Source organism: Leptodactylus fuscus, chromosome 1 (assembly GCF_031893055.1).
Source record: "Leptodactylus fuscus isolate aLepFus1 chromosome 1, aLepFus1.hap2, whole genome shotgun sequence".
In the NCBI taxonomy this organism is placed as follows: Eukaryota; Metazoa; Chordata; class Amphibia; order Anura; family Leptodactylidae; genus Leptodactylus; species Leptodactylus fuscus.
The window spans coordinates 314,439,909-314,467,173 of NC_134265.1; the positions used below are offsets into that span (position 1 = coordinate 314,439,909).

The window sequence follows — 27,265 nt, forward strand, 5'->3', positions numbered from 1 at the left end:
TTTTTTGCTCCAATAACAGCACAGGGTAGGTGGGACAGGAACTATGACACCGGTGACGTTGAAAAAAGTAGGCAAAACCCATTGGCTGCCGAAAACATGTGACCTCTAATTTAAAAGAACAGCGACGCCCAGCTTCGCGTCATTCTGAGCTTGCAATTCACCAGGGACGGAGGTTTCCGTCCAGTTAGCTAGGGCTTAGATTCTGGGTAGGCAGGGACAGGCTAGGATAGGAAGGAGAAGACAACCAACAGCTCTTGTAAGAGCTAAATTCCAGGGAGAAGCTTGTCAGTGTAACGTGGCACTGACGGGCTCAATCGCCGCAACCCAGCTTTCCCAGGATCCTGAATGGAATACACTGACAGTGTATTCCCGTATACCCCATATATACACCCCAAATCCCCGTTCCAACGGTGTGCCCCCCCCCCACCTTCACCTCAGAAATACCCTGCAAGTCCCCTAGCAATAGGATTGGGGCTATATACACCCACTATTTTTGCTACTGCCATATAGTGCCATTGTCTGACTGTGAATTCAAAGAATATATTGGGGTTACAAATACCCTCATTTCTTGCTACTGCCATATAGTGCCAGTTTCTGACTGGTAATTCAAAGAATATATTGGGGTAACGTGCACCCACAATTTTTGCTACTGGTATATAGTGCCATTGTCTGACTGGGAATTCAAAGAATATATTGGGGTTACAAATACCCTCATTTCTTGCTACTGCCATATAGTGCCAGTTTCTGACTGGTAATTCAAAGAATATATTGGGGTAACGTGCACCCACAATTTTTGCTACTGGTATATAGTGCCATTGTCTGACTGGGAATTCAAAGAATATATTGGGGTTACAAATACCCTCATTTCTTGCTACTGCCATATAGTGCCAGTTTCTGACTGGTAATTCAAAGAATATATTGGGGTAACGTGCACCCACAATTTTTGCTACTGGTATATAGTGCCATTGTCTGACTGGGAATTCAAAGAATATATTGGGGTTACAAATACCCTCATTTCTTGCTACTGCCATATAGTGCCAGTTTCTGACTGGTAATTCAAAGAATATATTGGGGTAACGTGCACCCACAATTTTTGCTACTGGTATATAGTGCCATTGTCTGACTGGGAATTCAAAGAATATATTGGGGTTACAAATACCCTCATTTCTTGCTACTGCCATATAGTGCCAGTTTCTGACTGGGAATTCAAAATGCGCAAGGCTCCCGGAAAGGGACGTGGACGAGGCCGTGGGCGAGGTCGGGGGAATGGTTCTGGGGAGCAAGGTAGCAGTGAAGCCACAGGGTGTCCCGTACCTACTCCTGTGGGGCAGCAAGCATTGCGCCACTCCACAGTGCCAGGGTTGCTTGCCACATTAACTAAACTGCAGGGTACAAACCTTAGTAGGCCCGAGAACCAGGAACAGGTCTTGCAATGGCTGTCGGAGAACGCTTACAGCACATTTTCCAGCAGCCAGTCAGACTCTGCCTCCTCTCCTCCTATTACCCAACAGTCTTGTCCTCCTTCCTCCCAAAATTCCCAAGCTTCACAGAACAATAACCCCAACTGTCCCTGCTCCCCAGAGCTGTTCTCCGCTCCTTTCATTGTCCCTCAACCTGCCCCTCCACGTCACGATTCCACGAACCTAACAGAGGAGCATCTGTGTCCAGATGCTCAAACACTAGAGTCTCCTCCATCTCCGTTCGATTTGGTGGTGGATGACCAGCAACCCACCCTCATCGACGATGATGTGACGCAGTTGCCGTCAGGGCATCCAGTTGACCTGCGCATTGTGCGGGAGGAGGAGATGAGACAGGAGTTGGAAGAGGAAGTGGTGGATGATGAGGACACTGACCCGACCTGGACAGGGGGGATGTCAAGCGGGGAAAGTAGTGTGGATGTTGAGGCAGGTGCAGCACCAAAAAGGGTAGCTAGAGGCAGAGGCAGAGGTCAGCAGCTTAGGCGAAGCCAGGCCACACCCAGAATCTCCCAAGATGTTCCAGTTCGTACCCAGCCCCGAAAAACTCCCACCTCGAGGGCACATTTCTCGAAGGTGTGGAGTTTTTTCAAGGAATGCGCCGAGGACAGATATAGTGTTGTCTGCACAATTTGCCTCTCGAAATTGATTAGGGGCTCTGAGAAGAGCAACCTGTCCACCACTTCAATGCGCCGTCATTTGGAATCCAAGCACTGGAATCAGTGGCAGGCAGCAACGGCAGGACAAAGGCCGCCTGCCGTTCACGCCACTGCCACTGCCTCTGCCACTGCCTCTGCCTCTGCCACTGCCACTGCTGACTGTGCTGGCGATGCACTCCAGAGGACGAGCCAGGACACCACTTCATCTGCCTCCGCCACTTTGTTGACTTCTTCCTCATCCTCCCCTGTTCCTGTCTTATCTCCTTCTCCTGCACCATCAAAGGCACCATCAGGCGCTTCTTTACAACAACCCACCATCTCTCAGACATTGGAGCGGCGGCAGAAATACACTGCTAACCACCCACACGCGCAAGCCTTGAACGCCAACATCGCTAAACTGCTGGCCCAGGAGATGTTGGCGTTCCGGCTTGTTGAAACTCCCGCCTTCCTGGACCTGATGGCAACTGCGGCACCTCGCTATGCCGTCCCTAGCCGTCACTACTTCTCCCGGTGTGCCGTCCCCGCCTTGCACCAGCACGTGTCACTCAACATCAGGCGGGCCCTTAGTTCCGCGCTTTGCACAAAGGTCCACTTGACCACCGACGCGTGGACAAGTGCATGCGGACAGGGACGCTACATTTCACTGACGGCACACTGGGTGAATGTAGTTGAGGCTGGGACTGCTTCCCAAACTGGCCCGGTGTACCTCGTCTCCCCGCCTAACATTCCTGGCAGGGACACGAGAAGAACACCCCCCTCCTCCTCCTCCTCCACCGCCTCCTCCTCCGCCACCGCCTCCTCCTCCGCTGTTAGATTGACCCCAGCTACGAGTTGGAAACGTTGCAGCACTGGCGTTGGTAGACGTCAGCAGGCCGTGCTGAAGCTGATCAGCTTGGGGGACAGACAGCACACTGCCTCCGAGGTGAGGGATGCCCTCCTCGATGAGACGGCAATATGGTTTGAGCCGCTGCACCTGGGCCCAGGCATGGTCGTTTGTGATAACGGCCGGAACCTGGTAGCAGCTCTGGAGCTTGCCGGACTCCAACATGTTCCATGCCTGGCCCACGTCTTCAACCTAGTGGTGCAACGTTTCCTAAAGAGCTACCCCAATGTTCCAGAGCTACTGGTGAAAGTGCGGCGCATGTGCGCCCACTTTCGCAAGTCGACAGTAGCCGCTGCTAGCTTAAAATCTCTCCAGCAACGCCTGCATGTGCCACAACACCGGCTTTTGTGCGACGTCCCCACACGCTGGAACTCAACGTTTCAGATGTTGAATAGAGTGGTTGAACAGCAGAGACCTTTGATGGAATACCAGCTACAAAACCCTAGGGTGCCACAAAGTCAGCTGCCTCAGTTTCTCATCCATGAGTGGCCATGGATGAGAGACCTTTGTGACATCCTACGGGTGTTTGAGGAGTCCACAAGGAGGGTGAGCTCTGAGGATGCGATGGTGAGCCTTACAATCCCGCTCTTGTGTGTTCTGAGAGAATCCCTGATTGACATCAGGGATAACTCAGATCACACAGAGGAGTCAGGGATAGCATCCGATCCGTCACAGCTGGAGAGTAGGTCCACACATCTGTCCGCTTCATCGCGTTTAATGGAGGAGGAGGAGGAGGGGGAGGAGGAAGAAGAGTTGTCCGATGATGTGATGGTGATACAGGAGGCTTCCGGGCAACTTCAAATCGTCCCATTGTTGCAGCGCGGATGGGTAGACATGGAGGATGAGGAGGAAATGGAGATTGAACTTTCCGGTGGGGCCAGAGGAGTCATGCCAACTAACACTGTGGCAGACATGGCTGAGTTCATGTTGGGGTGCTTTACAACCGACAAGCGTATTGTCAAAATCATGGAGGACAACCAGTACTGGATCTTTGCTATCCTTGACCCCCGGTATAAAAACAACATCTCCTCTTTTATTCCGGTAGAGGGGAGGGCCAATCGCATCAATGCTTGCCACAAGCAATTGGTGCAGAATATGATGGAGATGTTTCCAGCATGTGACGTTGGCGGCAGGGAGGGCAGTTCCTCCAGTAGGCGACCAAGTTCTCACCGGTCCACACAAACGAGGGGCACACTGTCTAAGGTCTGGGACACCTTGATGGCACCCCCTCGCCAAAGTGCCGCCACGGAGGGTCCTAGTGTCACCAGGCGTGAGAAGTATAGGCGCATGTTGCGGGAATACCTTTCCGACCACAGCCCTGTCCTCTCCGACCCCTCTGCGCCCTACACGTATTGGGTGTCGAAGTTGGACCTGTGGCTTGAACTTGCCCTATATGCCTTGGAGGTGCTGTCCTGTCCTGCCGCCAGCGTCCTATCTGAGAGGGTGTTCAGTGCAGCCGGTGGCATCATCACTGACAAGCGCACCCGTCTGTCAGCTGAGAGTGCCGACCGGCTCACTTTGATAAAAATGAACCACCACTGGATAGAGCCTTCATTTTTGTGCCCACCTGTGTAAAGCACCCCAACATGAAACTCCATGTCTGTACTCAACCTCTCCAATTCCTCCGCATCCTCATACTCATCCACCATAAGCGTTGCACAATTCTGCTAATACTAGGCTCCCTCCACCCTGATTTTCCCCAACTCTGCTGGTTAGAGGCTCCCTCCACCCTGATTTCCCCCAACTCTGCTGGTTAGAGGCTCCCTCCACCCTTCTTTCCCACAACTCTGCTGGTTAGAGGCTCCCTCCACCCTGATTTCCCACAACTCTGCTGGTTAGAGGCTCCCTCCACCCTGATTTCCCCCAACTCTGCTGGTTAGAGGCTCCCTCCACCCTGATTTCCACCAACTCTGCTGGTTAGAGGCTCCCTCCACCCTGATTTCCCCCAACTCTGCTGGTTAGAGGCTCCCTCCACCCTGATTTCCCACAACTCTGCTGGTTAGAGGCTCCCTCCACCCTGATTTCCCACAACTCTGCTGGTTAGAGGCTCCCTCCACCCTGATTTCCCACAACTCTGCTGGTTAGAGGCTCCCTCCACCATGAATTGGTCCAAACTGTGGTTTTTAGAGGCTCCCTCCACCATGAATTGGTCCAAACTGGGGTTTTTAGAGGCTCCCTCCACCATGAATTGGTCCAAACTGGGCTGGTTAGAGGCTCCCTCCACCATGAATTTGCCCAAACTGGGCTGGTTAGAGGCTCCCTCCACCATGAATTTGCCCAAACTGGGCTGTTTAGAGGCTCCCTCCACCATGAATTGGTCCAAACTGGGGTTTTTAGAGGCTCCCTCCACCATGAATTGGTCCAAACTGGGCTGTTTAGAGGCTCCCTCCACCATGAATTGGTCCAAACTGGGGGTTTTAGAGGCTCCCTCCACCATGAATTGGTCCAAACTGGGGTTTTTAGAGGCTCCCTCCACCTTGAATTGGTCCAAACTGGGGTTTTTAGAGGCTCCCTCCACCATGAATTTGCCCAAACTGGGCTGGTTAGAGGCTCCCTCCACCATGAATTGGTCCAAACTGGGGTTTTTAGAGGCTCCCTCCACCATGAATTGGTCCAAACTGGGCTGGTTGGAGGCTCCCTCCACCATGAATTGGTCCAAACTGGGCTGGTTAGAGGCTCCCTCCACCATGAATTGGTCCAAACTGGGGTTTTTAGAGGCTCCCTCCACCATGAATTGGTCCAAACTGGGCTGGTTAGAGGCTCCCTCCACCATGAATTTGCCCAAACTGGGCTGGTTAGAGGCTCCCTCCACCATGAATTGGTCCAAACTGGGGGTTTTAGAGGCTCCCTCCACCATGAATTGGTTCAAACTGGGCTGGTTAGAGGCTCCCTCCACCATGAATTTGCCCAAACTGGGCTGGTTAGAGGCTCCCTCCACCATGAATTGGTCCAAACTGGGCTGGTTAGAGGCTCCCTCCACCATGAATTGGTCCAAACTGGGCTGGTTAGAGGCTCCCTCCACCATGAATTGGTCCAAACTGGGCTGGTTAGAGGCTCCCTCCACCATGAATTTGCCCAAACTGGGCTGGTTAGAGGCTCCCTCCACCATGAATTGGTCCAAACTGGGGTTTTTAGAGGCTCCCTCCACCATGAATTGGTCCAAACTGGGTTTTTTAGAGGCTCCCTCCACCATGAATTGGTCCAAACTGGGGTTTTTAGAGGCTCCCTCCACCATGAATTGGTCCAAACTGGGGTTTTTAGAGGCTCCCTCCACCATGAATTGGTCCAAACTGGGGTTTTTAGAGGCTCCCTCCACCTTGAATTGGTCCAAACTGGGGTTTTTAGAGCCTCCCTCCACCATGAATTTGCCCAAACTGGGCTGGTTAGAGGCTCCCTCCACCATGAATTGGTCCAAACTGGGGTTTTTAGAGGCTCCCTTCACCATGAATTGGTCCAAACTGGGCTGGTTAGAGGCTCCCTCCACCATGAATTGGTCCAAACTGGGGTTTTTAGAGGCTCCCTCCACCATGAATTGGTCCAAACTGGGCTGGTTAGAGGCTCCCTCCACCATGAATTGGTCCAAACTGGGCTGGTTAGAGGCTCCCTCCACCATGAATTGGTCCAAACTGGGGTTTTTAGAGGCTCCCTCCACCATGAATTGGTCCAAACTGGGCTGGTTAGAGGCTCCCTCCACCATGAATTTGCCCAAACTGGGCTGGTTAGAGGCTCCCTCCACCATGAATTGGTCCAAACTGGGGGTTTTAGAGGCTCCCTCCACCATGAATTGGTCCAAACTGGGCTGGTTAGAGGCTCCCTCCACCATGAATTTGCCCAAACTGGGCTGGTTAGAGGCTCCCTCCACCATGAATTGGTCCAAACTGGGCTGGTTAGAGGCTCCCTCCACCATGAATTGGTCCAAACTGGGCTGGTTAGAGGCTCCCTCCACCATGAATTGGTCCAAACTGGGCTGTTTAGAGGCTCCCTCCACCATAAATTGGTCCAAACTGGGGGTTTTAGAGGCTCCCTCCACCATGAATTGGTCCAAACTGGGCTGTTTAGAGGCTCCCTCCACCATGAATTTGCCCAAACTGGGCTGGTTAGAGGCTCCCTCCACCATGAATTGGTCCAAACTGGGCTGTTTAGAGGCTCCCTCCACCATGAATTTGCCTAAACTGGGCTGGTTAGAGGCTCCCTCCACCATGATTTGGTCCAAACTGGGGTTTTTAGAGGCTCCCTCCACCATGAATTGGTCCAAACTGGGTTTTTTAGAGGCTCCCTCCACCATGAATTGGTCCAAACTGGGGTTTTTAGAGGCTCCCTCCACCATGAATTGGTCCAAACTGGGCTGGTTAGAGGCTCTCTCCACCATGAATTGGTCCAAACTGGGGTTTTTAGAGGCTCCCTCCACCATGAATTGGTCCAAACTGGGGTTTTTAGAGGCTCCCTCCACCATGAATTGGTCCAAACTGGGCTGGTTAGAGGCTCCCTCCACCATGAATTGGTCCAAACTGGGCTGGTTAGAGGCGCCCTCCACCATGAATTTGCCCAACCTGGGCTGGTTAGAGGCTCCCTCCACCATGAATTTGCCCAAACTGGGGTTTTTAGAGGCTCCCTAATCCATGAATTGGTCCAAACTGGGTTTTTTAGAGGCTCCCTCCACCATGAATTTGCCCAAACTGGGCTGGTTAGAGGCTCCCTCCACCATGAATTGGTCCAAACTGGGGTTTTTAGAGGCTCCCTCCACCATGAATTGGTCCAAACTGGGTTTTTTAGAGGCTCCCTCCACCATGAATTGGTCCAAACTGGGGTTTTTAGAGGCTCCCTCCACCATGAATTGGTCCAAACTGGGCTGGTTAGAGGCTCCCTCCACCATGAATTGGTCCAAACTGGGGTTTTTAGAGGCTCCCTCCACCATGAATTGGTCCAAACTGGGGTTTTTAGAGGCTCCCTCCACCATGAATTGGTCCAAACTGGGCTGGTTAGAGGCTCCCTCCACCATGAATTTGCCCAAACTAGGCTGTTTAGAGGCTCCCTCCACCATGAATTGGTCCAAACTGGGGTTTTTAAAGGCTTCCTCCACCATGAATTGGTCCAAACTGGGCTGGTTAGAGGCTCCCTCCACCATGAATTGGTCCAAACTGGGGTTTTTAGAGGCTTCCTCCACCATGAATTGGTCCAAACTGGGCTGGTTAGAGGCTCCCTCCACCATGAATTGGTCCAAACTGGGCTGGTTAGAGGCTCCCTCCACCATGAATTGGTCCAAACTGGGCTGGTTAGAGGCTCCCTCCACCATGAATTGGTCCAAACTGGGGTTTTTAGAGGCTCCCTCCACCATGAATTGGTCCAAACTGGGCTGGTTAGAGGCTCCCTCCACCATGAATTTGCCTAAACTGGGCTGGTTAGAGGCTCCCTCCACCATGAATTGGTCCAAACTGGGGGTTTTAGAGGCTCCCTCCACCATGATTTGGTCCAAACTGGGCTGTTTAGAGGCTCCCTCCACCATGAATTGGTCCAAACTGGGCTGTTTAGAGGCTCCCTCCACCATGAATTTGCCCAAACTGGGCTGGTTAGAGGCTCCCTCCACCATGAATTGGTCCAAACTGGGCTGTTTAGAGGCTCCCTCCACCATGAATTGGTCCAAACTGGGGTTTTTAGAGGCTCCCTCCACCATGAATTGGTCCAAACTGGGCTGGTTAGAGGCTCCCTCCACCATGAATTGGTCCAAACTGGGCTGGTTAGAGGCTCCCTCCACCATGAATTGGTCCAAACTGGGGTTTTTAGAGGCTCCCTCCACCATGAATTGGTCCAAACTGGGCTGGTTAGAGGCTCCCTCCACCATGAATTTGCCTAAACTGGGCTGGTTAGAGGCTCCCTCCACCATGAATTGGTCCAAACTGGGGGTTTTAGAGGCTCCCTCCACCATGATTTGGTCCAAACTGGGCTGTTTAGAGGCTCCCTCCACCATGAATTGGTCCAAACTGGGGGTTTTAGAGGCTCCCTCCACCATGAATTGGTCCAAACTGGGCTGGTTAGAGGCTCCCTCCACCATGAATTGGTCCAAACTGGGGTTTTTAAAGGCTTCCTCCACCATGAATTGGTCCAAACTGGGCTGGTTAGAGGCTCCCTCCACCATGAATTGGTCCAAACTGGGGTTTTTAGAGGCTTCCTCCACCATGAATTAGTCCAAACTGGGCTGGTTAGAGGCTCCCTCCACCATGAATTGGTCCAAACTGGGGGTTTTAGAGGCTCCCTCCACCATGATTTGGTCCAAACTGGGCTGTTTAGAGGCTCCCTCCACCATGAATTGGTCCAAACTGGGGGTTTTAGAGGCTCCCTCCACCATGAATTGGTCCAAACTGGGCTGGTTAGAGGCTCCCTCCACCATGAATTGGTCCAAACTGGGGTTTTTAAAGGCTTCCTCCACCATGAATTGGTCCAAACTGGGCTGGTTAGAGGCTCCCTCCACCATGAATTGGTCCAAACTGGGGTTTTTAGAGGCTTCCTCCACCATGAATTGGTCCAAACTGGGCTGGTTAGAGGCTCCCTCCACCATGAATTGGTCCAAACTGGGCTGGTTAGAGGCTCCCTCCACCATGAATTGGTCCAAACTGGGGTTTTTAGAGGCTCCCTCCACCATGAATTGGTCCAAACTGGGGTTTTTAGAGGCTCCCTCCACCATGAATTGGTCCAAACTGGGGTTTTTAGAGGCTCCCTCCACCATGAATTGGTCCAAACTGGGGTTTTTAGAGGCTCCCTCCACCATGAATTTGCCCCAACTCTGCTGGTTAGAGACTCAATCCACCCTGATTTTCAAAACAAATGTTGGTGCCAACCTCAACTTACTACAAGGGCCAAATTCACTGCTGGTGACAAGCTCTCCTCACTGCAAGTGCCAAATACACATGTTTCAAGGTGTTTTCCTACTGTCAGAGAGGTGGTATTGAGTGTGTAAAGTGTGTAGTTGGTGTTAGTTTGGTGTGTTAGATGCCCCCAGACATGCTTCCTCTGCTGTCCCAGTGTCATTCCAGAGGTGTTGGCATCATTTCCTGTGGTGTCATAGTGGACTTTGTGACCCTCCAGACACGGATTTGGGTTTCCCCCTTAACGAGTATATGTTCCCCATAGACTATAATGGGGTTCGAAACCCGTTCGCACACACGAACAGTGAGCGGCTGTTCGATTCGAATTTCAAACCTCGAACATTTTAGTGTTCGTTCACCTCTAGTGATAACCACTACACTACAGAAACTGGCATGAGATACACACTGCTGCTTTTGCAAGCAAGCGAAAGGACTGGGGTCTAGCACAAGAGTTTGAAGAGCACGTATGGCCCGATTTCCGAAAAAAAAGCTGCTACGCTTTGCTTCTGCCTGGTTTCGAACCAGGGACCTTTCGCATGCAAGGCGAACGTGATAACCACTACACTACAGAAACTGGCACGACATGCACACTACTGCTTTTGCAAGCAAGTGAAAGGACTGGGGTCTAGAACGATGATTTGAAGAGCACGTATGGCCGATTTCAGAAATAAAAGCTGCAATGCTTTGTTTCTGCCCGGTTTCAAACCGGGGACCTTTCGCATGTGAGGCGAACGTGATATCCACTACACTACAGAAACTGGCACGAAATGCATACTACTGCTTTTGCAAGCAAGCGAAAGGACTTGAAGAAAAGACTGTGGTCTGCCAGCAGGGTCTGAAGACCGGGTATGGACCGATTTCAAGAAAGGAAACCGCAAGTGCATGTTTCTGCCCGGTTTCGAACCGGGGACCTTTCGTGTGTTAGGCGATCGTGATAACCACTACACTACAGAAACTGGCACGAGATACACATTGCTGCTTTTGCAAGCAAGCGAAAGGACTGGGGTCTAGCACAAGAGTTTGAAGAGCACGTATGGCCCGATTTCCGAAAAAAAAAGCTGCTATGCTTTGCTTCTGCCCAGTTTCGAACCAGGGACCTTTCGCGTGTAAGGCGAACGTGATAACCACTACACTACAGAAACTGGCACAACATGCACACTACTGCTTTTGCAAGCAAGTGAAAGGACTGGGGTCTAGAACGATGATTTGAAGAGCACGTATGGCCGATTTCAGAAACAAAAGCTGCAATGCTTTGTTTCTGCCCGGTTTCGAACCGGGGACTTTTCGCGTGTGAGGCGAACGTGATAACCACTACACTACAGAAACTGGCACGAGATGCACACTACTGCTTTTGCAAGCAAGCGAAAGGACTTTAATTAAAGACTGCGGTCTGCCAGCAGGGTCTGAAGACCGATTTCAAAAATAGAAACCACAAGTATATATGTCTGCCCGGTTTCGAACAGTGGACCTTTCACATGCGAGGGGAACGTGATAACCACTACAGTACAGAAACTGACACAAGATGCACACTACTGGTTTTGCAAGCAAGCAACAGGACTTTAAGAAAAGACTGAGGTCTGCCAGCAGGGTCTGAAGACCAGGTATGGACCGATTTCAAGAACAGAAACCGCAAGTACATGTTTCTGCCCGATTTCGAAACGGGAACCATTCGCGTGTTAGGCGAACGTGATAACCACTACACTACAGAAACTGTAATATAAATAATGAATGTAAATAATTTTCGCTCAGTATTCGACTATCCGATCGAATATCCAACCCTATTATAGTCTATGGGGAAAAATGCTTCGTTTCAGGGGAATCCACCATTTGACTCATGAGGGTCACCAAGTCCACTATGACACCTCAGGAAATGATGACAACACCTCTGCAATGCAACTGGGACAGCAGGGGAAGCATGTCTGGGGGCATCTAACAAGCCCAAGTCACAGTTTTATCCCACCATGACAGCCTATCAACTACACACTTTCCACACTCAAAAAAACCTCTATCAAAGTGGGAAAATACCTGGAAACCTTCTTTCTTCCCTAAATTGATGGACACAAACTCAAATTTAAGCTAAAGAAACATTAACAAGCACCCCTTTAAATCACGTTGCCCATGGCAACCACAAATTGAATAGGTAATGGGAAATCCAACAATACCCACCCTGAACTGTCAGAGAGTCTGAGTGTGGTGTGTGTGTGTTGTGGTAAGACCTTCCCCTTAACGTGAGCCTTTCAAAATTAAGTTACAGGCCCTTAAGCTGAGCTACCATCAGAGATTGAGGCCCTTTAGGTGACTTCAGCCTCTTACCAGCAGAGTTTTAGGCCCTTTAACTTAGTTCAGCCTTGCACCAGCAGAGCTTTTTGCCTTTTGCGTGAGTTGAGCCTTGCACCAGCAGAGTGTTAGCCCCTTTAAAATTCTTTGCCCCTAAAACAGTGGTTCCAGAACCATCACTCTCATTGTGTTGGATTGATGTAGTGGATTGGAATGAGGACCCAGACATTGACCTTGATTTTGATTGGGAAATTGATAACATTTTGGAATCAAGTCCTGGGGGTAACTTTTATTTAGAGGACCGCAAAGGTGGAGAATTGGCTACAACTAATACTACCGGTAATGGTCCTCTAATATCGGACTCTACATTACCTCTAAAGGGTTCTGATCAGGTGTTAATAGTCCAAACAACATTCTCCAGTACTTTAGATGTAGATCAGAATCCACTTTCCCTCCCGACACCAGATTTAACCAAGCTTCACCATCATCATCCTGCTGAGATGGAGCCACTAAAGGAAACCTTGCCTTCAAAGGCATGTTCTGGAGCTGCGACTAAGCCAGATCTAAACACAGAGACTTTGGAACGGAACAAAATTCACAAAGTTCCACTTGGCCACCGACATGTGGACAAGTGCTTGCGGCCAGGGATGCTGCATCTCAATCGCAGCACACTGGCTCAATGTAGTTAATGCCAGGACCGGGTCGCAAACTGTGGCGGCCTGCCTTGTCTCCCCACCCAATATTCCTGGCAGGAGTGTTGAAACACCACCCTCCTCCTCCGCTGTTAAATCGACCCCAGCTACGAGCTGGAAGCACTGCAACACTAGCGTGGGGAGACGTCAGCAAGCCGTGCTGAAGCTCATCAGCTTGGGGGACAGACAGCACAGTGCCCTTGAGGTCAGGGATGCCATACTGCATGAGATGGCAATGTTTTTTGCCCCGCTGCACCTGGACCCAGGTGCAGGTTGGCGTATGTGATAATGGGCGGAACCTGGTAGCAGATCTGGAGCTTGCCAAACTCAAACACGTTCCACACATGGGCTACATTTTCAAATTATTGGTGCAACGGTTTCTATCAACTTACCCCAATTTACATAAGCTACTGGTTAAAGTGCAGCACTTGTGCTCCCACTTTGGCAAGTCTACAGTTCCTGGTGCTAGCCTCAATACACTCCAGCAACGCCTACATCTGCCTGAAGCTGTTATGCGAGGTCACCACACACTGAATCCCTTGATACCATATGTTGAGCAGGGTGTGTGAGCAGCAGAGACCTTTGATGGAGTTCCATCTACAAAACCCAAGGATTCATCAAAGTCAGCTCCCTCAGTTTCTGCACCGTTTCCATGGCTGGCAGACTTAAGTGAAATCCTATCCCATCCTTTCCACTGGACAAGAAAAATTAGCATGTGCTCATCACAATTCCTGATATGACAGCTGCGTTAAGCAGGGTGCAGGGTACAACGCAGACCAGGCCCGAGCACCAGGAACAGGTGTTACAATGGCTAGCGGATAATGCTTCCAGCTGCTTTTCCAGCAGCCGGTCAGCCACTACCTGCAGTCGTGTTCATACCCAAGAGTCTGCCCCTCCTTCCTCCCAACATGCCCAATCTTCCCAACAGAGTCATCCCACCCTTGCACCCTCCCAGGATCTCTTTCCAGGTCCTTTTAGTGTCCCTCCCTCTGTTGAACCACTTCCCGAATCCCAGGAGCTACCAGACGACTTTGTGTGTACTGATGCCCAAACACTGGAACATCCGCTATCAATTGGCAATTTTGTGGTTGTGGACCCGCAACCAGCATTTTCCGTCCTCAGTGATGATGATGATGATGATGAGACAGTTGCCATCAGGGCATGCTGTTGTCATGTGCTGTTTGCAGTAAGAGGAGAGTAAGCAATTGGAAGAGGAGTTGATGGACGACGAGGCCACCGACCCTAAATAGACAGGGGTGATGTATAGCAGGGAAAGCAGTGTAGATGTGGAGGTGAGCTAAGCAGGAAAAAAGGTGGCTAGAGGCATGTCCAGAGGCAGCAAGGCCAAAGATTTTCCATGTACTAGCCACTCATGCAAAACTCGCCATGTTGCCAGACTTATGCGAGATCTCTCTGTGTCTTTGAGGAGTCCACCAAGAGGGTCAGCTTTGACAACGCATTACTGATTTTAACAATCCCGCTCCTGTGTGTGATGCAAGAATCCCTCATCACCATCAGAGATAATGCATTGTACGCTGAGGAGTCAGGCATAGTAGCAGAACCATTCCAGCAAGATAGTCAGTGCACACTCCTGTCTGCTTCACAGCATATATTGATGGAGGAAGAGGAGGATGACGAAGTGGCAGATGATTTAATTGTCACACAGGAGGCTAGCGGCACCCCCTGGCCAAACTACCGCCACTGACCTCAGTCACCAGTTACATGACAAATTTAGTGCGGTTTGCACACTTTGCAAGTCTAAACTGAATAGGGGCTCTGAAAAGAGCTACCTTACCACCTTTTGCATGGGCGTCATTTGGAAGGAAAGCCCTGGTCTCAGTGGGAGAGAGAAAACGCAGGACAATCGTCGCCCGGCATTGCCGACACTCCCTCTTGCACTGTTTACACTAGCCTGGACACCTACACATCTGTCTCTGACACATTGGGGAGTTCACCCTCATCCGCTCTTTTGGCCTGCACCAACATTCGCTTCTTCCCAGCCACTCCCCATCTCCCAGGCGTTTCATTGCATGCAGAAATACAGCGCAAGCCACCTACATGCCCAAGCCTTCAACGGGCTCATCTAAAAACTGCTGGCCCTGGTGGCACTGTGGTCACGGTTGCAGGATGTTATCTCCCCAATCAGCAGCAGATGACGTACTGTAGGTCTCTTCTGGGTAAATTAGCCGACTTTAGTGATGGGGTGGTCCTGTTAGGGGGCGACTTTAATTTTGTCCTTGACCCGGCGACTGATGCTTCTCCCCCTCGGGCGGTCTGCGCTCTGATTCAGCTGCGTAAACTTCGGTCCTCCCTTTACTCCCATCGTTTGGTTGACGTCTGGCGTATACTTCACCCGCAGGGCCGTGATTACACGTATTACTCCCCGGCTCACGGTTCTTATGGGCGCTTGGATTATTTCTTGGTTAGTCATCACGCTCTGTCGTGGTCTCCGAGTGCGCATATTGGTTCGGTTCTGTGGTCTGACCACGCTCCGGTTTTCCTCTCCCTTGCGATTCCGGGCCTTTCATCTCGTAACTGGCGTCTAAATGATAGTCTTCTTAAGGACGCGACGTGCTGTTCCGTGGTATCAGATGCTATCCGTAACTTTGAGACCGATCACGCTCAGGACCCGACTCCTCTCCCGATGCGGTGGGAAGCTCTTAAGTGCGTTCTCCGCGGCGTTTTCATTCAACATGGTTCGCGCCTCAAGAAGGAGCGGTCGACTGGGATAGTTACCCGTTTGGCTCGCATCCACTCTTTGGAATCTGAGCACAAACGCACCTTGGCGCCCTCTACTTTTAATGAACTCCTTAATGCCCGGGAGGACCTCCACTCCTTTCTCGATGGAATTTCTATCCGTCAACGGGATCGGTTGAAGCGACATTTTTATGAGCATGCGGATAAGTGCAGTCGTCCCCTTGCTCGACGCCTCCACCCCCGTCTCTCGACGACCTATGTTCCATGCGTTCGGGATCGTGCGGCTCGGCTGGTGCATGACCCTCCCTCTATAGCGAGTGTCTTTCACGAGTTTTTCCACGATTTATATAATTTGAAGGGGCATTATGCCGACCTGGACCCGGAGACTGCTCTGGCTAAGATAAGGGAATATGTTGCCTCTACTGCTCTCCCTACTTTGGATGCAGCCGATAGGTCTGCCCTTGACTCCACCTTTACTGAGGAGGAGCTCATGGAGGCCATTCGGTCGACCCCCCTGGGCAAATCTCCGGGCCCTGATGGCTTTACCCCTCGCTTCTTTAAAACCTGCAAGACCCAAGTGGCCCCTCTCCTTCTCCGTGTGTTTAACAGTCTGGATGCGGACACCCCTTTTGCGAGCCAGTCACTTTCTGCGTCGATAGTAGTTCTTCCTAAACCGGGCAAGGATCCCCGTATTTGCGCGAGTTATCGTCTGATCTCCCTTCTCAACATAGACATTAAGCTCTACGCGAAACTGCTGGCGAATCGCCTGTCCCCTCTGATGCCCCGGCTGGTCCAAACCGATCAGGTGGGCTTTATCCCGGGCCGTGAAGCCAGGGACAACATTTGTAAGACTCTTTTGGTTACGGAGGCGGCTCGCTCCAGGGGCACTCCTTTGTGTCTCCTATCTATTGATGCTGAGAAGGCTTTCGACCGCGTCCATTGGGGCTTCTTGCGAGCCACCCTGGAACAAGTGAATATTGGCACAGGTTCGTGCTAATGGCTTATTGTCCGCTCCCTTCCCCGTGCGCAATGGTACGAGACAGGGTTGCCCCTTATCCCCTTTGCTCTATGCCCTTGTTATGGAGCATCTGGCGGTTGCTCTTCGGTCTCGCGCGGATATATCGGGCCTCTCGGTGGGTCAGTCCCAGGTATGTTTAGCTCTCTACGCTGACGACCTACTACTGTATGTTGCCCAGCCGCATGATTCTTTCCCTGCGATCCTTGAGGAATTCCGGCGCTATAGCAAAGCCTCTAATTTCAAGGTTAATCTTTCCAAGAGCGAGGCCCTAAATATTTCCCTTGCACAGTCGGAGGTCCTCCAGTTGGCCGCCAGTTTCCCCTTTAAGTGGCAACCCAGCTCTATTAAATATCTGGGTGTCCAGATTCCTACCGATCCTGCTGACCTGGTTACATTCAACTACCTTCCCCTGCTCGAGAGAACAGTTGTAGACTTGCGGGCGTATGGGTCCCTTGGATTATCTTGGTTTGGTTGTATCAATGCTTTAAAGATGGACGTCGTGCCCAGGTTTCTTTACCTCTTTCAGGCCCTTCCGGTCCCCGTACCCAGGCGATTTTTTAAAACCCTCCAATCAATGTTCAGTAAATTTGTCTGGGGCTCCTCTCGTAGTAGGATTAAATTCCGAACCCTTACTCGCCGTAAGATTTGTGGGGGGCGGGGCTTCCTGACCCATTTTTGTATTATCGCTCGGCGGTGTTGCTACGACTTTTCGATTGGCGTTTTCGGGCCTCGGGTAAACAATGGGTTTCCATTGAGGCTGCGCTTCTCTCTGCCCATCTCGCCTCTCTCCCGTGGATCCCCCCTCATTTTCGTCCGGCCCTGCCACGCGCCTCACTTCTTTCTTCTCACTTTCTGTCTACCTGGGATTCTGTCCGCTCTTCTCTTTCCCTGGCCGCGGTCCCGGGCCGTCTGACTCCCCTATTTCAGAATGACATGTTTCCTCCCGGTCGGACTGCCCGCTGATTTCTTTGTTGGTCTGTTAGTGACGATGTCAGATTGGGGTCTATTGTAGGTTCCCCCTCCCTGCCCTCTCTTAGTTTACTACAGGCATCTTTTCCGGACCTTACTCTTTCCTGGCTTGAATATAACCAGCTCGCTGCGTTTCTTCACCGGTTTTCTTTACAACCCATTCTCTCCGCTGCCCCGACTGCCTTGGAGACAGAGTTTCTTCGCCCCGTGGCGCCATCCCGTGTCCTCTCCTTGTTATACGATATCCTTCTTCAGGCCTCTGCCCCGGGACTCCCTCCATTTACTAGGGCCTGGGACTCTGACCTGTGCTCTCGTTTATCTGCTGCTGACTGGGAACGCTCCTTTTTGTTGACTCACAAACTGCCTATGCCCTGTAATGCGCAGGAGAAAAATTATAAGATCTTGTCTCGCTGGTACCGTTGTCCGACCCTTTTGCACCGTATCTTTCCCTCTGTGTCGGCTGACTGTTGGCGCTGTGGATCCGCGGCGGGTTCTCTCCTTCATATTTGGTGGGACTGCGCGAAGATTCAGGAGTTTTGGTCGTCTGTTTTCTCTCTGTACTCTAAGGTCAGTGGTCGTTCTGTGTCCCCCTCCCCCCAATTGGCCCTCCTCTCCGTTATTCCTGGAAAGATTTCTAGAGTAAAGGGTGACTTGTTACGCCACTTTCTTACAGCTGCTAGAACAGTCATTCCACGCCATTGGCGCAGCACTGTGGTCCCCTCCTTGTCAGAGTGGCTTCATGAACTCCTACTAATTAGGAGGATGGAAGCTTTGGTCGCGGAGGACCTTGTAGACTCCTCTAAATTTGAGACCCTCTGGCGGCCGTGGATCATATTTCAGGATTCGTCTGAGTTCTCTTCACTGTTTCCTTAAACTCTTTTCTGCTTGTCCCTTTTTGGGGTTTTTCTTTCACTCTTTTTCTTTGTTTTATGTCGTTTGTCTTTCTACGTCCATGTCTCTTGATGTTGTCTGTCTTCCCTTTTGTTTCCTGTCTGTGTGGCGTATTGTCCTTCCTCGGCTCTGTGTTTTGTTGGTCCCGCTATCGGGGCCGTGTTGAGTCTGTGGATGCGCCTCCTGTGTTGCCTGGGGTTGTTTGCTCTTGGTGCATGTCCGTCCTATTTGACCCACTTCAGGTGCTGTTCTGTTGTTTCCAGAATATTGGACGTGCCCGTAGTTGGCTTTCTTTTGGTGTTATTGTAATACCCTGTATTTTTCTTTGTTTGATCGTTTGTCCCTTGTTATTTTTCTCTTTCTTTGAAAATTCAATAAAATTCAGTTTACACATAAAAACTGCTGGCCCTGGAGATGTTGTTTTTCACGTATATAGCAAGAACTGCCTGCTGTGGATTCCTGCTATTTTTTGGGGGGACCCCAGAGGAAAGCTGTTTGTAACGTATATAGCAAGAAGTAACTGCTGTGGATTCCTGCAATTTTTTTGGGGGGGACCCCTAATAAAAGCTGTTTGTCACGTATATTGCATGAAGTAACTGTTCTGTATCCCTGTTTTCCACTGTCCGTTGAAAGCTGGACTCCTCTCCCTGCAGTGTATAGCTCTGAGAAGAGCTGTTGTTGTTCTTCGGTTTTACCCCTGCCTATCTGAAGCTAAACCCTACCTAGCCCTCAGCAGCTATGTCTCTCTCCCTATCTCTGACCGCAAAAATAGTGAATATGCCGGCGTCCGTTCTTATAAGTGGGAGCAGTGTCGGACTGGGGTGTCTAGGGCCCACCAGTGGAATTATTTCTAGGGGCCCACCATCAGGATCCCTGCAAACCAGCGATACCAAGACAGGGCGGTTGAAGGTAATAACATATCAGGAGCCATGCTGCTCACCCGCCATACAATGTGCAACACTGCACTACCTAAACCATATACAGGACTCACACAGTATATCAGACACTTTACACAAATATACACACATTAAATATACATATTTTACCCCAAAAATGTACTTATCCCCCATAGTGGCCCCTGCACACAGTATTATGCCCCATAGTGGCCCCTGCACACAGTATTATACCCCACAGTGGCCCCTGCACACAGTATTATGTCCCAAAGTGGCCCCTGCACACAGTATTATACCCCATAGTGGCCCCTGCATACAGTATTATGTCCCATAGTGGCCCCTGCACACAGTATTATGTCCCATAGTGGCCCCTGCACACAGTATTATGTCCCATAGTGGCCCCTGCAGACAGTATGTCCCATAGTGGCCCCTGCACACAGTATTATGTCCCATAGTGGCCCCTGCACACAGTATTATCTCCATTAGTGTCCCCTGCATACAGTATTATGTCCCACAGTGGCCCCTGCACACAGTATTATGTCCCATAGTGGCCCCTGCATACAGTATTATGTCCCATAGTGGCCCTTGCACACAGTATTATCCCCCACAGTGGCCCCTGCACACAGTAGTATTCCCCATAGTGGCCCCTGCACACAGTATTATCTCCATTAGTGTCCCCTGCATACAGTATTATGTCCCATAGTGGCCCCTGCACACTGTATTATTCCCCACAGTGGACTTCCCGAAAAGGGAAGATGTGAACCAGGCCTAATACATATAACATACATTTACACACACACACACACACACACACACACACACACACACACACACACACACACACACCTATCTACAAATATACAGGATTCACAAAGTATATCAGCACTTTACACAAATATACACACAGGGCCGGCTCCAGGTTTTTATGGGCCCTTGGGCGACAGAGCCTCAGTGGGCCCCCTTGTAAAGGAGGTGGGGGAGTCGAGACACTGTGCGTTGCAGATGAAGCGAGTGACGTCATGCAGGAGTGTGGCGTCACCAACGCCATACCTCCCAATTTAGTTCCACCCACTTTTATGTTGATTCCACCCATTCTCATTCATTTATTATGTGCTCCCACACAGTATAATCCTCCTACAGTCACCCGTAAATTATATGCCCCCCTCCATCTCTCCCCCAGTTTCATATACACCCTTCCTCTGCCCCCAGTTTCATGTCCCCCCTCCATCTCTGTCCCCAGTTTCATCACGTTCTCCCCCTTCATCTGCCCACAGTTTAATGTCCCCCGTCTCTGCCCCAGTGTCATGCCGTTCCCCCCTTCCCCATCATTTGCCCCTTCAGTTTCATTGGGCCCCCTCCATCTCTGTCCCCAGTTTCATGCCGTTCTCTCCCCACCCCCTTCCCCAGTGTCATGCCGTTCCCCCCCCTTCATTTGCCCCCTCAGTTTCATTGGGCCCCCTCCATCTCTGTCCCCAGTTCCATGCCGTTCTCTCCCCACCTCCTCCATCTGCCCCAGTGTCATGCTGTTCTCCCCCCTCCATCTGCCCCAGTGTCATGCTGTTCCCCCCCTCCCCTTCATTTGCCCCCCAGTTTCTTTGGGCCCCCTCCATCTCTGTCCCCAGTTTCATGCCGTTCTCTCCCCACCCCATTCATCTTCTCCAGTGTCATGCTGTTCTCCCCCCTCCATCTGCCCCAGTGTCATGCTGTTCTCCCCCCTCCATCTGCCCCAGTGTCATGCCGTCTCCCCCCCTTCATCTTCCCCAGTGTCATGCTGTTCCCCCCTCCCCTTCATTTGCCCCCCAGTTTCTTTGGGCCCCCTCCATCTCTGTCCCCAGTTTCATGCCGTTCTCTCCCCACCCCATTCATCTTCTCCAGTGTCATGCCGTTCCCCCCCTCCCCTTCATTTGCCCCCCAGTTTCATGGGCCCCCTTCATTATGTTTCACCTTAATATGTAATACAAAACAAACACTTACACTCACCTTCCATCACTTACCTTCCCTCGTTCCCCCGACGCTCCTCTCTCTCTCCCTCCAATCACATACGCGATGCAGGAGCTGTGAGATCAGGCTTGCGTGTGTAGGCGTGATGCGATGACGTCATCGCGCCTACACACGCAAGCCGGGGCCGGAGCTTTAAAGCAGGAGCTGATCTCACAGCTCCTGCATCGCGTATGTATTTCAGCTCATCGGCGGACGGACGCCGATGAGCTGAAATTGTGACAGGCAAGTGCCGGGGGGCCCACAGAGCCTCTGGGGGCCCCGGCACTTGCCCGACTATGCCGTGCGCTGACGCCGGCCCTGTATACACACATTAAATATACATATTTTACTCAAAAAATTTACTTACATTTGGCTGTGTCCTGTCTGTCCTGTCTGGCTGTGGTGAAAGCTCTTCATTTACAGCAGCCGGCAGACGTCCCCCTGCACACTCCGATCTGTGTGGGGGAGGGGCAGCACAGCTCCTGCTAGTGACGGCTGTGTACAGTGCAGGGAGCAGAGACGCACACTCGCACTGATTGCTACAGGGGCCCATTTTGGCATGGTCAGGATCCCGATCGGGCCCCTGACAAGTGTATTTATCTAAAACTAATAGTCAGGCTCGGGGGCCCACCGGGGGATTCCCCGGTGCTCCGGCGGGCCAGTCCGACCCTGAGTGGGAGGTCACATGTTTTCGGAAGCCTGCACAGTTATTGGTGTAAAAAACATGCCAGGGAAGGTGGGAGGGGATACGAATTTTTACTGCGTATGCCGCGTGGTATTTGATTGGGAACGAATATCTCGAACTGCCTGATATTCGATCGAATACCTATTCGATTAAACGGTGTTCGCTCATCTCTAGTGATAACCACTATACTACAAAAATTGGCTGGAGATGCACACTACTGCTTTTGCAAGCAAGCAAAAGGACTGGGGTCTAGCATGATGGTTTGAAGAGCACGTACGGCCCGATTTCAGAAACAAAAGCTGCAGCGCTTTGATTCTGCCCGGTTTAGAACCAGGGATCTCTCACATGTGAAGTGATAGCGATAACCACTACAATACAGAAACTGGACGTGGATGCGTACTACTGCTTTTGAAAGTGAGCGAAAGGACTTTAAGAAAAGCCTGTGGTCTGCCAGCAGGGTCTGAAGACCGGGTATGGACCGATTTCAAGAAAAAAAACACGACTACATGTTTCTGCACGGAGACTTTTCGCGTGTTAGGCAAATGTGATAACCACTATACTACAGATACTTGCGGGAGATGCACACTACTGTTTTTGCAAGCAAGCGAAAGGACTGAGGTCTAGCACGATAGTTTGAAGAGCACGTATGACCCCATTTCAGAAACAAAAGCTGTGACGCTTTGTTTCTGCCCGGTTTCAAAGTCCAAATGCAGCCTTTCCGCCATGAAACCAGTTTTTTTGAATGAACACAAATTCCTGCATGTCCGAGCGAAAAAACAGGTTTCACCACAGAGAGGCTGCATACGCACACCGGTAGTTTGCTTTGAAAACCCATTCAAATGAATTGGTTTTTAAACTGACCACCTGCAAGCCGTCCCCTAAGCAGTATTTCTGGGGATTTTAGCAGAAACCCAAAGGGCAGACAGTAGTGCTAGTGTGAATGCTGTGTTAGCTGTGTTTCACTATGTGTGGTTTCAGGATTCAATGCACCACACTCATAGATGTGCAAGTCTTCGACTCCTAGTCGTCTAGCGACTCTTTTAAATTCTCTATGACTTCTGGTTCATCTGTTTGAGGGTGAGGCAGGGATTGAACACACAACACATTACTTATAGACAAAAAATGGAACAAATGGAGCAAATGCTTATTTTATTTCACTAGTAACAATCTATGGTCTAATATTATTGTATGGGATCTGAATATATGCAGCTGTACACATTTTTTAAAGGCTACAATGTTTGAAAAATCCACCCCAACACTTTTGATTTGATCTACGATTAGCTATTCGCCCTGCTACAGACTTTCCCAGTTGACATTTCTGCTGTATGCAGAGTCTATTTATTTTTTACAATAGTGTCAGATTTGCAATTTCTATTATTATACCTTTTTGCACTCTGATCTCTGATTATCCACAGAGTGTTTTACATTGTTCTTATTCATAAAATCTGTCCTTTAAAGGGGCTCTATCATTGGCAAAAGACATTTTTAATAGAGATGAGCGAACACTGTTCGGATCAGCTGATCCAAACAGCACGCTCCCATAGAAATGAATGGAAGCACCTTGCACGCAGACTTTGCCGGCAGCCAGCCGCTTAACCCCCCGCGTGCCGGCCGCTTCCATTCATTTCTATGGGATCGTGCTGTGAGCGTGCTGTTCGCTCATCTCTAATTTTTAACTAATCACATCCTTGCATAGCTTTTAAAAAGGCTATTTCACACCTTCCTTTTGTATGTAAATTGCCTCAGTAGATTTTGAATAAGTCTGTTTTTATGCATATGCTAATTAGCTCCTCAGTGCACAGGAAGTTTTGTTTTTTGTTTTTTTTAAATGTAGATTGTGAGCCCCACATAGAGCTCACAATGTACATTTTTCCCTATCACTATGTCTTTTTTGGAATATGGGATGGAAATCCATGCAAACACGGGGAGAACATACAAACTCCTTGCAGATGTTTTTTTTTTTTTTTTTTTTTTGCCCTTGGTGGGATTTGAACACCAGGGACCAGCCCTGCAAGGCTGCAGTGCTAACCACTGAGCCACCGTGTGGCCCCTGTGTGCACAGGAAGTTGTCCGCAAGCTCTCCTCTCTATGCTGTGTGCTATGTGTCTGTGTGTGAGAGCAGGGAGGAGGAGTTAGCAGCAGCCTTGTGCTGTATATACATAAGACAGTGCATGAAAAGACTTCCAGGGTGCACAGAGAAGCTAATTAGTATTATTAATAAAAACAGACTTATTCAAAATCTACTGAGGCAATTTACATACTAAAGGTTCTTGTGGAATAACCTTTCTAAAGTCTGTGCAAGGATGTGATGAGTTATAAATGACTTTTTCCAATGATAGAGCCCCTTTAAGTGCAAATCTAAGCTGAATCAGACTGTTAGAGCCAAAACCAATATATTTGCAAATTTTCTTGAAAAAGATTGGTTCGTAAAAACGAAAAAAACATATGAAATATACATTGTCAGAATTATTGCCAAACACTATGACATAAGTAGTGCAGTAAAATAAAAAAAGAAAAATCGCAGGAGATAACTCTCATGTTATTGCCACACCATCCACAACTGCAAGTACTAATAATAAGAACAACAACACTACTTCTGGTTTTGGTGCCGCTATTTGTAACCATAGGGTTTTTGTACTTCCTGAGAATGAAGATGTCGTTTTTGATTACTTAGAGTGCTTATCTCAGTTACAGGAGGATATTGCATCCAAGGGTGATGTGATCCTAAGTCAGGCTTCTGTGCATTGATCCTCATCTTCAAATGTGGTAACGTAATTTTCCACAGGATCTTTAAGAACTATCAACAGTGGCGTAACCAGGGCCGCCATCAGGAATTTTGGGGCCCCATACAGCCTAAGTGTCTGGGCCCCCCCCCCCCCCCGCCATTTTAAAACTACCTTATTTTGCATCATACCAATTCTGTATCACATTTCCCTTTATTTAGCAGCATTACAGGGCTTAATCAGATTCTATTTGCAGGTAAAATCTGCTACGTATAGAGAGCCAACACCATCTATAAGAGCCCTCCTAATAAATCCTCAGGGCTTATTCACATTGCGTTTTTGGCCTCCCTTGCCGGGATACGTTGGTAACCAGTCAGAATCAGCTGTCAACTTATCCCTGCACGAAGAACTGGCCATTAAAAAAAGGGGGAGGCCTGCAGTTCTCTGTGCAGGGATAAGTGGGGAGCTGATTGTGACTGGTTACCAACGTATCCCGGCAAGGGAGGCAAAAAACACAATGTGAACACTCCTTTAAAGTGAAAGTCCCACCCCCAAACAGGCTGCTATGCTAGTAACATAGCGGCCTACATCATTACTATTCTCCAGCTAAAAACTTATATATTATATATTATTGCCCCAGTTCCCTCTCCGCAGTGCCGCACACCCGATATCCCAACAATCCCCCCCCGTCCATCCACCCTCTAACATCTTTCCATTGCCCCCAGTACCCATATCTCCCAACTTTTGAAGAACCAAAAGAGGGACAAAATGTGCGGCGCCCTTTGCGCGCCGCGGGAAATTTAGCCCCACCCACTGTTATGTTGACTCCGACAACTCATTAATTTTTCATGTGCCCGCACACAGTATAATCCTCCTACAGTCACCCCTAAATTATATGTCACCCTCCGTCTCTCCCCCAGCTTCATATACACCCTTCATCTGCCCCCAGATTCATGTCCCTTCATCTCTGCCCCCAGATTCATGTCCTCACATCTCTGCCCCCAGATTCATGTCCCCCCATCTCTTCCCCCAGATTCATGTCCCCCCAGCTCTGCCCCCAGATTCATGTCCCCCCATCTCTGCCCCCAGATTCATGTCCCCCATCTCTGCCCCCAGATTCATGTCCCCCATCTCTGCCCCCAGATTCATGTCCCCCCATCTCTGCCCCCAGATTCATGTCCCCCCCATATCTGCCCCCAGATTAATGTCCCCTCCATCTCTGCCCCCAGATTCATGCCCCCCATCTCTGTCCCCAGATTCATGTCCCTCCATCTCTGCCCCCAGTGTCATGCCGTCCTCTCCATCTCTGCCCCCAGATTCATGTCTCCACAGCTCTGCCCCCAGATTCATGTCCCCCATCTCTGCCCCCAGATTCATGTCCTCTCCATCTCTGCCCCCAGATTCATGTCCCCCCATCTCTGCCCCCAGTGTCATGCCGTCCTCTCCATCTCTGCCCCCAGATTCATGTCTCCACAGCTCTGCCCCCAGATTCATGTCCCCCATCTCTTCCCCCAGATTCATGTCCTCTCCATCTCTGCCCCCAGATTCATGTCCCCCCATCTCTGCCCCCAGTGTCATGCCGTCCTCTCCATCTCTGCCCCCAGATTCATGTCTCCACAGCTCTGCCCCAGATTCATGTCCCCCATCTCTGCCCCCAGTGTCATGCCGTCCTCTCCATCTCTGCCCCCAGATTCATGTCCCCCCATCTCTGTCCCCAGAGTCATGTCCCTCCATCTCTGCCCCCAGTGTCATGCCGTCCTCTCCTTCATCTGCCCCCAGTTTCACTTTCCACATTACACTTACCTTCTCCTTCGTTCCCCCGCTGCTCTCTCGGCGCCTCTTACTGGCGCACAGTTGTAGACGCGATGTGACGTCATCACATCGCGTCTACACTGCCGGGTAGCCGGCGGCAGCGCTGAAGCGAGGAGCTGACACAGGTCAGCTCCTCTCTTCGCTGCTGCCGCCGGTCTCGCTGACACATATGTGGCTGAAGCGAGGAGCTGACCTGTGTCAGCTCCTCTCTTCGCTGCTGCCACCGGTCTCGCTGACACATATGCGGCTGAAGCGAGGAGCTGACCTGTGTCAGCTCCTCGCTTCGCTGCTGCCGCCTGTGTCAGCTCCTCGCTTCAGCCGCATATGTGTCAGCGAGACCGGCGGCAGCAGCGAAGAGAGGAGCTGACACAGGTCAGCTCCTTGCTTCAGCCGCGTATGTCTGCAACTCAGATCTGCGTCCTCTGGACGCAGATCTGAGTTGAACCAGCAGACATACAATGACTGCTGCGGGCGCCAGGGGGCCGGCACACGGTGGCGGGCCAAAACCGGGCCCCCCCCATTTTTAAATTTGGCCGGGCCCCTGACACCAGTACCAGTAGTACTGGCCTATCGGCGGCCCTGGGCGTAACTACCGTGGTAGCAGTGGTAGCAGCTGCCACAGGGCCATTAGGGGCCTGGCGACAGTCACTACCCCTGTTTCCCAGGGTCCCCACACCCTCTCCCCACACACCTCAGGGGCCCCATACTTTGCCTAACATAAGGAGAAGATCGACAGCAGAGAAATCATCTT

General features: G+C 50.6%; 3 non-coding genes across 3 annotated transcripts; all 3 read right to left on the minus strand.

Moving 5' to 3' along the window:
- Positions 1-10,378: 10,378 nt before the first annotated feature.
- On the minus strand, positions 10,379-10,451 carry TRNAA-UGC (transfer RNA alanine (anticodon UGC)). The gene has a single exon. It is a non-coding gene; the product is annotated as a tRNA-Ala (tRNA).
- Positions 10,452-10,946: 495 nt separating this feature from the next.
- TRNAV-UAC (transfer RNA valine (anticodon UAC)) lies at positions 10,947-11,019 on the minus strand. Its single transcript has one exon. It is a non-coding gene; the product is annotated as a tRNA-Val (tRNA).
- A 111-nt stretch (positions 11,020-11,130) lies between these two features.
- TRNAV-CAC (transfer RNA valine (anticodon CAC)) lies at positions 11,131-11,203 on the minus strand. The gene has a single exon. It is a non-coding gene; the product is annotated as a tRNA-Val (tRNA).
- Between the last annotated feature and the right edge of the window lie 16,062 nt (positions 11,204-27,265).